The following is a 14,755-nucleotide window of genomic DNA, read 5'->3' on the forward strand; positions in this document are numbered from 1 at the left end:
AAGTTGGTTGAAACAACCAACCCGGAAAACAGGATATTTCTATTGTACGGTCCACGAGCCTATAAATAAATGGCTCATGGCATCATTTAGGGGATCAAATTTTGGGAGATTAAAGAGCATTCTCTACTTTGGAGATTTGGAAACCGTCATTTGGGGCATTCTGGGAGTATTTACTAAAAGTCTAGAGAGAGAAACATTGTATCTTTTTACTTACACTTGAGAAACTCAGTTGACTCAGGTTCATTTGATTTGAAGTGTAGACTAAATATATCACAACTCCAAGTGGATTAGGTTATTACCAACAAATTGGGGCTGAACCACTATAAAAACTATTGGTGTTATTTACTTTCTATTCAAGGTTCTTGTCGTTTTTGCATCTACTCGAAGTTGGCCAAACTCGTAGTCAACATTTTTGGTGCTTTCATTGAGAGCCTGAATAGAAGAAACACACTTTTATCCTACCAATATGGCTCCCAAGAATACCAGTATGGCCTCCAAAAAGACAGGTACATCAAAAGAGCCTGCTAGAGCAGAAGGTCCTGGACCTCAGAACCCTGAGACTGAGCCTAGGGTCTTTCTCGAGGAGACAACTCCAGAAGTTGAAAAACTTCAGGAAGCAATAGGCAATTTCCAAGAGGAGATGATTCAATTCAATGCTCGGGAAGAGTCTTTCGCTGAGGAAATGGCCAGGCAGAAGGCTCCATTCGAGCAGCAAAAACAAGAGATGCATGCCTGGAGTGAAAAGATTAGGCGGCGGCAGGAGGAGGTCGACCGGCGACATCGTGAGACTGCGATTGCTCTAGAAGTGGCCACTCAGTTGACCCAGGCCAATGCCCAGACCCCAGCACAAGGAGCAGCCACCCAGGGAGCAAGGAATAATAATGCGAGTTGAAGGACCGCTGGCAGAGCCAATTCTCGGGGACCGGACAAAAGTAGGAGTAACCCCTCTAGTCGGGAGGATGATGGGGTCCGCTCCGAAACTACCTCGACACAAAGGGAGAACTCTAGAACCCCCTCCAAGAGCCACCGATCAAAAACTTCTAGATCAGGAAGTCACCGGTCGGACAGTAAGAAGACTCCACCCAGGCAGGATTAGACGAAGACTCCTCGAGATAAGAAAACTTCATAGTTTAAAGATGGATATGGTCGTGATGAGGCAGATAGTCATCACACTGATTAGTCAAATGATTAAGAAGGCAACGACCCACAAGGACGAAAAGACTGCCCGGGACGTACTGAAAAGCCTCCACTACATCTTGGCCAGCAACATAGTGGGAGAAAGCAAGTCCCGCGCAATAAGCCTTCTGAAAAGTCTAAGAGCACAGTGTTTGATCGGTTAGGAGGACTCACTTCCCGAAAGGATATAAAGGATGTTATTAGTGACAAGAGAAGGGTCGACCCGGTCGAAGGGCAAGATTTGAACTGCCCTGCCAGTTAAGTAGAAATACATGACGACAGTGCACCAGATAGAAATGTCCGACCAGGCGGTCAAGACCTTGAGACACTGTCGGTCGCCCCTGCCATCTAAGCCCAGATTGATGCGCTAACGGCTGTAGTTCAAGGCTTGTCAAAATGACCTTCCAGTATGGATGCAATAGACCACAGGAATGGCAGTCCGTTTTGTGCCCGGATCAGAGCAGCCCAGCCATCAGCAAAGTATAAAGCACCAGTACTGCTGGTATATACAGAAAAGGCAGATCCCATAAGACATGTTGGGAAATTTGAAGACCAAATGGAGCTGCTCGGGGTAAGTGACGATTATCATTGTAGAGTTTTCCCTACTACGTTATTCGATACTACCCAGGAATGGTATTGGAAATTCAAGCCAAATTCCATTACCTCTTGGGAAACTTTCAGGAAAGAATTTTGTAGACAGTTCAGCGCTGCTCGGACTCCACTAGTTTATGCCAACCACTTGGAAGACATCAAATAGGGAAAGGATAAGTCTCTAAAGAACTATACACAGAGGTTCATGAGAGAAGCCAACCAAGCAACTGCTGTCGGAGATGAAGGGAAGATGGTTGCCATATCCTTTGGAGTAACTTATCGAAGCCCTTTGTGGGAAAGTGTACATCGAAATCCAATTTCAACACTTCAAAAATTTCTTGACCAAGCAGATAAGTATATGAAATTGGATGACGCGATCGAGAAAGAGGAGAAAGGCATAAAAAATCCGAGAGGATCAACTGACCCTCCTAAGAATGGTGGAAACAATCAAAATGGTGGAAATAAACGTGGGAATAACGGGTATGATCGCCATGAAGAAAAGAAGGCTAAGTCGGGTCCAAACGATAAGCCAACCAAGTATGAACCTTGATTCACCAATTACACCACTCTTTCAGCCAGCCAGGTAGAAATATATCTCACAAGTCCTCAAGAGGTTCCCTACCGGAAACCCCCACCCATCCGGAATAAGATGAGTAAAAGAGACATGAATAAGTTTTGTCGTTTCCATGGAGACTATGGTCACGACACAAATGAATGCAATCATCTCAAGGATGAGATAGAGTTTCTTCCCCGGTCGGGAAAGTTGAAAAAGTATGGGGCAGAGAAAACCCAAGGAGAAGGGAGAAATAACAATCCTGGGTTCAAGCAGCAGCGGTCTCCACCCTTGCATCCCAAGCCTATTGACTTCACTTTAGATACTATATGTGGAGGTCCACACTTGGCTCAGGATAGTAATAAGGCAAGGGAAAGATATTGTAACGCCCTAAACTCCAGGGACCGTTACGGTGTGCCTTATAAACAGTGCTAACTCGAGTCATTTGGCCAAAATTGTGTAACTAAGTATGATTAGCGGTTTAGGGATTTAAAATTTCGGTTAAGATATAACTTTTCATTAGAACATTTACTGTATACATTGGGATCCCAAAAATATAATTTAAAGGTCTATTACAAGAAAATATTTACAACAAGCCGATCTAAGCGGCAAAACAGGGTTAAACCCTAGTTCCTCTTTCAACCTTTGCCGTGGCGGTCGAGCAGCCGCATATGTACACATCGTCACCTACACTCTTCAACTCAAGGATGGTCCAACTTTCTTTTGCCTTTACCTGCACCACATAGCACCCGTGAGCCGAAGCCCAACAAGAAAACTCAATATGCTCATGAACCGCAATTACATGTCATCAAATCATAAGGTGCATGCCTAGCAGATATAGCCCTATTCAAGCAGGAAAATAGGTTCACATAATGATGAATATAAAACATCAACCGATGATCATAATAATCATCCAGGGCTTTTAGCCCCAAATAGAAGAGTGACAGTTGTAATAGTCACTAAGGTGGGTTCTGTTCCCATTAACCATATGACGATAGGGTCACCGGGGCTTTGTAGATATGTGATCATTTCACTAGCTTAAACAAGGTAGGTGTTTGATGAACTAGTCACCAAGATAACCTACCGCATGACCATAGAGTCACAACCATGGGATTCTGCTCCCTAGCCATGTGACAAACAGTCACCTAGGCCTTTGGCCCTGGCTCTAAGTAACTAGTCCTAGACTAGTCAAGCACTTATAATTTTCATCGACCTTCGGGTCGGTCCAGCATTAATGCTCCTAGAGTCATTCAACGTTGATATCGATTAGATCTAATCTTTTATCGGCCCTGCGTTCATGACGCTTATGCCATTTTTGGCTCTTAGGTCAGTGATATACGACCAGCGCCGACCCTGACTAGTTAGTACCATACACAAGTAAGCAACGCTACCAAACATATATCATATGTCAAATATCTGAATAAGGAATTCATCATGCTTACTTAACAATTGCTAGCATGATTAGGATCATGCATAAACACAGAGACTCAAGCTCTGAACAATCTCATATTCAATATTCATGGCATGCCCTATTCAAATGTTTCTCGTCCATCACATGCATCACATTTAAACATCCAACATGGATCAAGAATAACCATGCATGTCATAAACGCAGGGTGCAGTTTTCTTACCTCGGGTTCGAGCGAGAAATAATAAAAGAACGACCCTTGAGAACGATCAACCTTTTAGTTCCTTAGCAGTCACCTAGTCATAACCTATTGGAATCCATTAATAAAGTAAATCAATAAGAGGTTCACAATCTAAAACCACGCTTTCGGGATCAATCCCGCAATCTCGGGAATCTCAATTTACCCAAACGGGGTAAAGGAACCCATCCCCGAGCCTTAAAAGTCATCCTGAGCTCTAAAATAGGTTTGCTTGAAAATGGACCAGCGCTGTAGCCCTATTAAATGGCGCTGAGGCACTATTTAAAGTCAGAGAGGCCCAACTCTCTGCCCTGCCTAGCGCTGCTGCGCCAATCACATACCTGAATCTTTCTGGTTTCCTTCCTTGTGACTTCTCTGGAAAAACAACCCTCCAAACCAATCCCAAAAATCACCCAAACATCCAATTCAACCCCTAAACTTCATACATATCACAACCTCTTCAAAACCCAATCAATCTTACTAAAAAACTTCCACTAATTCTCAACTTATCATCTCAAAATCCTCAACTGAAAACCATAAGGAAAAACAGAGTATAGCTTATATTCATGGATAAAATCTTACCTCAAGTGGGATTTAGACCTCCTCAATGGAAGAATCAAAGTTCTAAGCCTCAAACCTTGATTTCCTAACTTGTTTCTTCAAATTGGCTCTCAAAAATTGAAAGGAAGAAGGAGAGAAGTATAGGTACAAGAGAGAGAGATGAGGATGATGATGATGCTCTGTTTTTAAAATTCCACAACCTTCTAGTGTGATATAATCCCTTGGTCAAATGACCATAATACCCCTAGGTCAATTAAATCCCTCTAAAGACTTTCAAGGGTAAAATCGTCATTTACCGCCTATTTCGTTAATTATAATTAACAACCTCCAATTCCCGTTATTCTCAATATTCTCAAAAACCAATAATTCATATCCCGTTACCCTTTAATTCCTGACAACGTTCTAATCACCAAATTACCCCGAGACTCACCCCGAGCCTTGAAACTAGCCCCGTTATGATTAGACCGATAACTTTCATTCCATGATCGTCTCATGTCGAATGGCTCGAACCAATCCACATATAATGCGGTACTATTTATAATTCACCCACATGCATGAAAATACACAATCACGCCCTCAACGGGCCAAATTACCAAAATTCCCTTATAATAAAATGTGAACCCATATGCATGCATTTATCATCATATAATAATATAATTCACATAATCATGCATATAATCATTTAATAACATAATAAATCAATTATGGCCCTCCCGGTCTCCTAATCAAGGTCCTAAACCTTATTAGGAAATTTGGGGCATATGCCCGGACACTTCGACATGAGTTAGATGCAAGATCAACATCAGAGGTCATGACTGTAGAGGGGCGGCCTCCAAAGAATCCACGGTACAAAAGCGAGTCTCTTACTTCTACGGAGGACGATGCTAGACATGTGAGGTATCCTCATAATGACCTGCTCGTCATTACAGTCCAAATTGCAAGCATGAAAGTGAAGAGATGCCTAGTTGACACGGGAAGTTCTGTGGACATTATTTACAAGTCATCTTTCGAAAAGATGAAATTCTCCATCAATGAATTAAAGCCATTCTCTCAAGTTATTTATGGATTTACTAGAGAAGGATTGTCACTGGCCGAAACAATCAAATTACCAGTCACAGTAGGAGACGCTCCTAGGCACGAGACTATCATGACAGAGTTTTTGATAGTAGATTGTTCATTGGCTTACAATGTGGTGATTGGTCGACCACTACTCATGACCTTACATGCGACAGTGTCTATATGGCACCTTTCCATGAAATTCCCGACCAGTGCAGGACTAGGCTGTGTCCGGGGAGACCAAAGAGAAGCTAGGGAATGTTATAATGCTTTGGTGGTTAAGGCATAGAAGGGAGCCACGGAGAATAATATGATTATGTGTGGAGAAAAAGAAGAAGTGGTAGATGAGATGGACATTGACCAGTGTAGCATTGTGAACTTAACCGACCAAGATAAAGCTTTAAAGGTTATCAACCAGGAAAGTACTTCTGGTATTAATAAGCAACAAGCCCCATTCGGTGATGAAGTCACCAAATAGGGTGTTGCCCAAAGCGAGGGAGTAGATATTGATCCTCGCTTTGGGGATTTGGAGAGTAATAAGACCTATGGAGGACTTAGAGGAGGTCCTGATAGATGAAAATGAACCGACCAGAGTGGTCAAAGTTTGCAAGAAGTTAAAGATGGAGGTGAGAGCACAGCTAGTAGAATTTTTGTGAAGAAATCAAGATGTCTTCACCTGGTCTCACAAGGATATGGTGGGTATCTCACCAACTGTGATTAGCCACGTGCTCAACATGGATTAAAACTACCCAGCAGTGCAGCAGAAGAGAAGGTTGCTTGACAAGGAACGAGTGAAAGCTCTGAAAGAAGAAGTCGAGCGACTGAAGGAAAACAGGTTCATAAGGGAAGCTTATTACCCCGCCTGGGTTTCTAACCCAGTATTAGTGCCCAAGTCCAATGGGAAGTGGAGGACCTGCGTGGACTTCATCGATCTGAATAAAGCATGTCCCAAGGACTGTTTTCCCTTGCCGAGGATAGACCAGTTGGTTGACGCAACTTCTGGTCATGAAACCTTGTCCCTCATGGACACTTACTCGGGGTATAATCAGATAAGTACGCACCCTCCCGACGAGGAGCATACCAGCTTCTAAACAGACGTAGAATTATATTGTTATAAGGTTATGCTATTTGGCTTGAAGAACGCATGGGCCACCTACCAACGTTTAGTGAATGGCATGTTCTGCGACTTAATCAGCAAAAACATGGAGGTGTACGTAGATGATATGCTGGTCAAGTTAAAGGAAGATAAAGGGCATGTATGAGATCTGGGGGAGTGCTTTGCAGTACTTAGAAAGTACCGCATGAAGCTGAACCCCCTCAAATGCTCATTTGGAGGAAGTTCTGGGAAGTTTTTAGGATTTATAGTTAACTCGCGAGGGATAAAAGCCAACCCTGAGAAGATTAAGGAACTCATGGAAATGAAGTTGGGTGGATTGCTGCCCTAAGTAGGTTCGTTTCCAAGTCAACGGACAAGTGTCCTGTTTTTTAACCTACTAAGAGGAAGCAAGAAGTTTGAATGGATAGAAGCATGCGAGCAGGCTTTCCAAGCTGTAAAAAGACATTTGGCTCAGCCTCCAGTTTTATCAAAGCCCATTGATAGAGAGGACCTTTTCATTTATTTGGCAGTCACAGAACATGCTGTCAGTGTTGCTCTAATACAAGAGGAAGATAAGGTACAACATCCAGTCTACTACGTCAGTAAACGGTTGGTAGGAGCAGAGTCAAGGTACCCTATGATCAAGAAGCTAGCATACTGCTTAGTGCTTGTATCTCGTAAATTAAGACCATACTTCTAGGCACATCCTATAAAGGTGCTTACCGATCAGCCCTTGCTCCAAGTCTTTACAAAAACCAGAAACCTCTAGTCATTTACTTAAATGGGCTGTCAAATTGGGCCAATTCGAGATCAAGTATCAACCCCGATTAGCCATCAAAGGACAAGCGCTAGCGGACTTCATTGCTGAATGCATGGGAATTCCCAACGAGACAGAAAATGTAGTTAGGCAGAGGAAAGTTTTTCCTACCTGGCAACTTTATGTGGAAGGATCTTCAAATGAACATCATGCGGGGGCTGGACATATATTAATCACACCAGAGCAACATCGAATTCATTGCGCGTTAAGGTTCGAATTCAATGCCTCCAATAATGAGGCAGAATATGAAGCCATGTTAGCAAGATCGTGATTGACCAGAGATGTACACACCCGATCAATCAAAGTTAATAGTGATTCTCAACTGGTGGTTTACCAAAATTTGGGAGAATATCAGGCAAGGGATTTCCGTATGGTGGCATACTTAAATAAAGCTAAAGACTTGCTAGCACAGTTTGAAGAGTACACGATCAAGTTGGTGCTGCGAGAGAAGAACTCCAATGCAGACGCCTTGGCAAAATTAACCAGTGCAAAGGATGCTGATACTCTAAACATAGTACCAGTTGAATACTTAGCAAACCCAAGTATTACCGAGCAGGAAGTAATGCTAATTACTGTAAATGATACTTGGATGGCACCCATCATCAAGTATCTCGAGCAAGGGACCTTACCCGATAACTGCAATGATGCCAAGAGGATGATGAGACAGGCTGCTCGGTATGTCATGATAGAGGGGGTGTTATATAGAAGAGGGTACTAGATGTCGCTACTCAGGTGTGTGACGCCCGACCAGTCGAAGAGCCTGTTAGCCAGAGTACACGAGGGATTTTTTGGAGATCACGCTGGGGGGCAAAGTCTCTCTAAAAAGATTTTGCAACAAGGATTTTTCTGGCCTACAATGAATGAGGACTCCATGAATATGTGAAGAAATGCGATAAGTGTCATAAATTTTCTAAGATACCCAGAGCACCTCCAAATATTCTAAAACAAATGCAAAGTCCCTTGCCCTTTGCGGTATGGGGAATTGATCTGATCGGGAGGCTACCTAAAGGAAAAGGAGGAGTGCAGTTTACTATAGTTGTTGTGGATTATTTCACTAAGTGGACCGAAGCTGAACCATTAGCTGCAATCACATCGAAGAAAGTGTTAGATTTTGTGGTGAAAAATATCATATGTCGCTATGGCCTGCCAAAAAAGATAGTGTCTGATAATGGTACACAGTTTGATAGTGACCTATTTACTAACTTTTGTTCTAGGCATGGCATCACAAAGAGCTTCTCCTCGGTGGCCCATCCACAAGAGAATGGACAGGTAAAAGCGGTAAACAAAACATTGAAAGACACCCTAAAGAAGTGACTCGAGCAAGATAAAGCATGTTGGGCGAAAGAATTACCAGAAGTTCTCTGGTCGTACAGAACCACTACTCGGACAACAACTGGCCATACTCCTTTTTCCTTGGCATATGGTTATGAAGCTATGATACTAGTCAAGATCAACCCCTCGTCCCATCGAAGAAGCACTTACAACCAGGGCGAAAAAAAATCAATTACTGGCTGAATCTTTGGATTTTATTGAGGAAAGGCGAGAAAAGGCGAGCATAAGGGTTGCTGCTCATCAACAAAAGGTGGCCCATTATTTCAATTCCAGAGTTAAAGATTGAAAGTTCCAGGTTGGAGATTTGGTTCTCAGAAGAGTGTTCATCAAAGACTCAGGAGATGGAGTGCTAGGACCAAATTGGGAGGGGCCATATCAGATTGAGCAAGTCTTGCCACCAGGCACTTACAAACTTTCTAGGCTGAATGGTGAACAGATCAGAAACTACTAGAATGGTGAGCACCTTAGGAAATATTATCAATAAATATCACTTGCACAGTGGTAGCTTATATTCAAGTGATTTACTTGTTATTTAAGTATGTTTATGATCTGGTTATTTGCTAACCGGTCGTTTGTTTTTAAACAATTTTTGTTTGTATGAGACTCATTACTAGACACGTTTTGTCCTTTTTTTCAAGTTGATGGGTAATAAAAAAGACTATGCGCAGCATGGTCGATTCTTGCTACAAATATGTATGTGTTAATTTTTTGAACCGTGTTTAACTGATCGACAAAATTAGGCAGTGTTCAACTGCTCGGTATGTTCAAACAATGTTCAACTGCTTGGATATTTTCTTTATATTCAACGTGTTTCACGAGTAGTAACTGCTCGAACAGATCCGGTCAAGTAGCAAGTGACCAAGGATCTTACAACCCTCGATCACTTGGGGGGCACATGGGCTAATTAATTCAACACATGCAATGAGAGCACGAATTAAGATATTTGTTTTTAGGCTGAATTGCAAGTTTTTGAAGTCAAAAAGAGCCATTAAGCTAACTTGTTTATCAAAGCTTAAGTAACTTGGAATCTTTTAAAATACCACCAAGTTAAAAGCAAATATTTGTGTGAAATATAACATTGAGCTCATAAAATGTTAGATCAATAACGGTGTGAGAAAGTATACTTAGCCGGGACTTATAAAATGTCTATAATTTCTAAGTTAGAAAACTAAGTACTCATGCGAAAAATTTCATGGCATAGATCAAAGAGACTTTACTATTCACAAAAGACTTGGGAAGTTTTAAGAAATGAAAAGTAAAGTGTCAAGCAGCTTGACCCGTATGAGAAAAATATAAAAGCTACTGAGCAGTAATTGTCTCAACAAAAGTATAAGAAAAATAAGTAAATTGTTGGCTAGATACAAAGTGTCTGCTGGTCGGATGGGAAGCCTTCTGGTCGATTAAATCATGTTTATTGATAAGGTAAACTAGTTTCTGGTTGGTTAACCCCATCATCAGGGTCTGGAGCCTCCTCTGGTTGGAACGATAGAACAGGAGAAGCAAGCACAACACCAGTTGGATTAGCTACCTCCACGGCAGCCTTGGCTTCACATTTGGAAAGCTCTTCCGCTCTTGCCTCTTCTGAGAAAAAGTCGAGGTTGAGAGGCTTGCTTAACTTCCAAATCTAGTAGAAGCAGTTGAAGCAAATTTCTTCATAATGAGCCAGATCAGTTTCCTTGTCCTGTTTCAACTCTTCAATCTCTTGAATACTCTTCTCCTGTTGGTCGGCTAGTGTATTGATGGTTTGGATGTGCTTGTTGTTCTCATCAGTCAACTCCTTCAAAGTTCTATCCCGGCCAACAATTATTTTCTCTGCATGCTCAGTCTTGTCTTGAAGGTCTTTTTCAGACTTGGTCAGGTTTTCAATCTTCGTTTAAGATTCCACCAGCTGATCATTCAAGACCTTGATCAATTCTTTATAGTCGACTGCTTTGCGTTGGGCATGACTAACAGTGATAAGCCCCTGGAATAGATAACAGGGAAATATTAAGATACGAGTGATAAATAATAAAGTAAATATTTTTGATAAGATGCTTACACTCATGATCTGAGCAAGGCCTTTGTGAAGGACAACTTCGACACTTTGACGAGGTAGATTCTCGAAAGTCTGAGTTGTAGTTGCGTGGTGAAGGGTATGGTCTAGTAACTCTTTGTCATATTCACTAATGACGCGAAGAGGCCCACTTAAGAAAGTTGACCGAGTAGTCCGTAGAGTAGCAGAAAAGAGAATTGACAAAGGAGCCAGGTGTGGGAGAATGACTGATTGGTAGGATGTTTTTCCCTGGCTAGGTAGTGTAGTCTTTATAACCTTGCTCGAAGGAGTTGAGTTGCTGCCTTCACCAGTTTTCCTCTTTGGGGCAGAGGGGGTGTTGAATTACTTTAACATGGTTGGATCTGCATAAAAGTGAAGCAAAAGACGGGTTAGTAGAAACAATAAATAGATATAGGTGAAAAATAAAATTCAATAGATTCATCACAAAATCCAGTTACGGTTATTTTCATCAAAACATGAGTTCAGAATTTCGTTAAAAAACTTGTCTTCGTCCTCCGAAGATGAGTTGTCCTCTCTATCGAGTTCAATACTTTTTCCTTTGCCAAGCTTGACAGGGAAGGCAGGTCGGTGAGGATTTTCACAAGAAGGCTCTCTAATAATGGGACCACCTGGTTGGCGTGGATGAGAGGATGGAACAGGAGAAAACTGGTCGGTCATTACTTTGCTTTCAACATTTGATTGATCAGTCGTGTCTGTTTCATCAGTCGTACTACCCGCAACAATATCTTGATTGTTTGGTAACAATCCCACCAGTCGGAGATTTTGCAAGGAGACTAACTGTTCAACGTCCTTTTCGTCTAGATGCATGTTGGCAAGTTCTTCTGCTCGAGCATACATTTCCTTGGTTGGGAGAGATTGATCAAAAGGGCCGGCATGTGTAAAAGCCAGGTTGTTGGCTTTAATGTCTGTAGTTAGAAAGTATTTTGTGTAATACTTCCCTGGATTCAATTTATGGGCTATACCATGAAGATACTTAACCTCTTTTTGCCTATGAAAGAGGTGGAAAAAACCTGTATTCTTGTGGCTGGGGTTAGTCCTAAAATCGAACAAATAATGTACCTCATGAGGAATAGGTGGGTTCCAGCGTGGGAAGTGGTAGAGAATGTAGAGAGCAGAAAAGACTTGTACACCATTTGGAGCAATCTGGAAGGGAGACACATTGAAGTAATATGCTATTGATCTGAAGAAAGGATGCAAGGGGATTGTGGCTCCTGCATATATATGATACTTAGACTAGGCACAGTAGGCTTCACCAGGATTGTTGGCTCTTTGGTCAGGGCGTGGACATAGCACATTCACTCCTTCGAGACCCAAAGTCTCAATATGCTTATCAAACATTTTGGAATGTAGCTTAGAGGGTTTAGCTACAAATGAAGAAGGCCCACTCTTTTCTTTATTCCTCAGCTTACGTGTAGCAGTTTGTAGGATTTCTGTGGAAAATGTTTGGGTAACCTGTCTCCTAGGTTTTCCAGTTTTTTGAGCTTGGAAATGGGGTTTTGAAGAAGCTTCAGTCTCGGCTTCTCCTAATAAATTTTCTCCTACATAGGGTACTCACTCTATCACCTTTTGTGTTGCTCCATGAGCAACCTGTGGATTTTGTTCTTGAGGGAGTCGATTATACTTCTTCACCCTCTTCGGTTGGTGTTGGATTTGTTGCTTAAGGAATTGATCTTCGTAAAGAAAATATAAAGCTGATTGCGGAAGGATTTTCTTGAGACGACGGTCTTCAGGAGTTCGTTTGCTGGGAGATTTAGAAGAAGAATCATTGCTCGGAAAGGTGTCTCTTGAAGTGGGAGCTGAGGAATCAGAGTTTGTTTGGTTGTCACCTCCTTTGTAGTCGAAGCGATTCATCTACAAAAGATAAGGGGAGGTTAGTAAACCAAACATAGAGTGAATGAAAAACAAAAACAAATATATATATATATATGTGCAGTGCCCAGTGAAAAAAATTTCTTTGAGAGGAAAGATAATTTTTCCCCAGATGAAGACATTTATTCTTTTAGGAAATAATAGGAATTTTGAGAGATTTGCACAAGATGTTTTGTGTACTGAATGGCGTTCGAAGGAATAAGGCCTAAGCTGGGGTGTCCAAGTGGTTCGGGCATGTGTTCGGGGGGTTGTGCAATGCCCTTGTGAGGCTGGGGTGCATGTCCGAATGGCTGTGCCGTGTGCTGGAGCATCTGGAGGAGTCGCGTGTTTGAGTGGCTCGAGGGGCATCCGAGGAGCTGCTGGCTGGTGCATCCGAGGAGCAGCTGGGCCGTGCATTAGAGAATCTGCCAAGTTGGTACATCTGAGGAGCAGCTGAGTTGGTGCGTCTGAGGAGCTATTGGGCCGTGCATCCGAGGAGCTGCTAGGCCGTGCATCTGAGAAGCTGCCAGGATGGTACATCTGAGGAACTGCTGGGCTGGTGCATCCAAGAGGATGGCATGCCCAAGGAGTGGTGTCCGAGGAGCAAGGGCATGCATCCGGGCAGTCTGATCGGCTAGAAATGGTCAAGGCTACGGGTTTGATGGGCTAAAGGTTAAGGATCATGATGCATAAACATATATATTTTTTGATTTTGAACTATGCAAACAAGATCAAAAAGTGGAATTCTAAGAGTTCAACAAATCTCAAGGAAATATCTCATGCTCTTCTTAAACCCATAAACCTAAAAGTTAAAATGTGTAGTGGGAAATCATTTTTCTTGCAAAATTTCATGAAATTTAAAGAAAAATTGACTAACCCAAAGCCTAAACTACACTATATCAGGCACAAAGTCTTTATCCTACCAAGATTCATTATGAAAAAAATCCAAGAGTATGTTTCAAAATGGGGTTTTCGGCATGGTATGTTCTAAGCAAATTTTGTGTAGATTTGTAAGTTTACAAAGCTTAAATATAAAGATGAAGAAGGAGAAACTTACCCAAATGTATTGGAGAGGGTTTGATTCCTTGAGAAAGCTTGGAGTTGCTTGGAGAAGTTGAAACACCTTGGGAGTATGTAGAGGATTCGACCAAGAGAAATGAAGAAATGTTTTGCTTATGGAATATTGGGTAGTCGTGAGTCTATTTAAAGGAGAAAAAGGGAGACCCCTTTCCACCCTAAAGGCTCTCGATATTCTTCTCCCACGATTGGAAGCAAATAACTGCCATTTTCATGATTTAAGAATTAAATTATTTATAAAAGGCGGGGGAAGACCAAAGGTCATTTTTAGAATTTTGGGAAACAGTAATTGTTAAATTTATTGTGAATCCTTGCAGAGAGTAGGAAAAATTTATCATATGAGAAAATCATATAGTAAACTTGGGGGGCAAATGTTATCCCCAAAAAAATTTGTTCAATGACGTGGAAATCGGATGGACAAGTTGTAGGGCATGGTCAATAAATGACACATTATTAGTCATGGGTGAATGGAAGAGGTGTGCTTTGTCAGGCCGACCAGTGTGCTTGCCTATGCCGACCAGTGGTCTTGCTTGTGCCAACCAGTGTGCTCGCTAATGCCGACCAGTGGTGTGTTTGCCCATGCCGACTGGTGCTTGTCCATGCCGACCAGCAGTATGGTTTGGTCAACTGGTGAATTTTCTTGGTTGACCAATAACTTCGGGGATGGATTTGGTTGGTCAATGGATCAGTCTCAGAGGTTACCGTCTAGTGACTCTTCAGTAATGCCTCAGTAACAGCTTCAACCCGAATCATTCGTAACTACCGCGGGAATATCTTAGATAAACCAGAATAATAGCTATGTTGTTGTAATTTGAATTTATTTATATTTTATTAATTAAAGTTGGTTGAAACAACCAACCCGGAAAAAGAGATATTTCTGTTGTACGGTCCATGAGCCTATAAATAAATGGCTCATGGCATCATTTAGGGGATCGAATTTTGGGAGATT

The 14,755-nt window shown here is 41.9% G+C and overlaps 1 pseudogene; it reads left to right on the forward strand.

Annotated features, from left to right (window-relative positions):
* The window catches only part of LOC133779198 (leucine-rich repeat receptor protein kinase HPCA1-like), a 60,759-nt pseudogene that overhangs the window by 26,796 nt on the left and 19,208 nt on the right, over window positions 1–14,755 (forward strand).

Source organism: Humulus lupulus, chromosome 5, assembly GCF_963169125.1.
Source record: "Humulus lupulus chromosome 5, drHumLupu1.1, whole genome shotgun sequence".
Taxonomy (NCBI): Eukaryota; Viridiplantae; Streptophyta; class Magnoliopsida; order Rosales; family Cannabaceae; genus Humulus; species Humulus lupulus.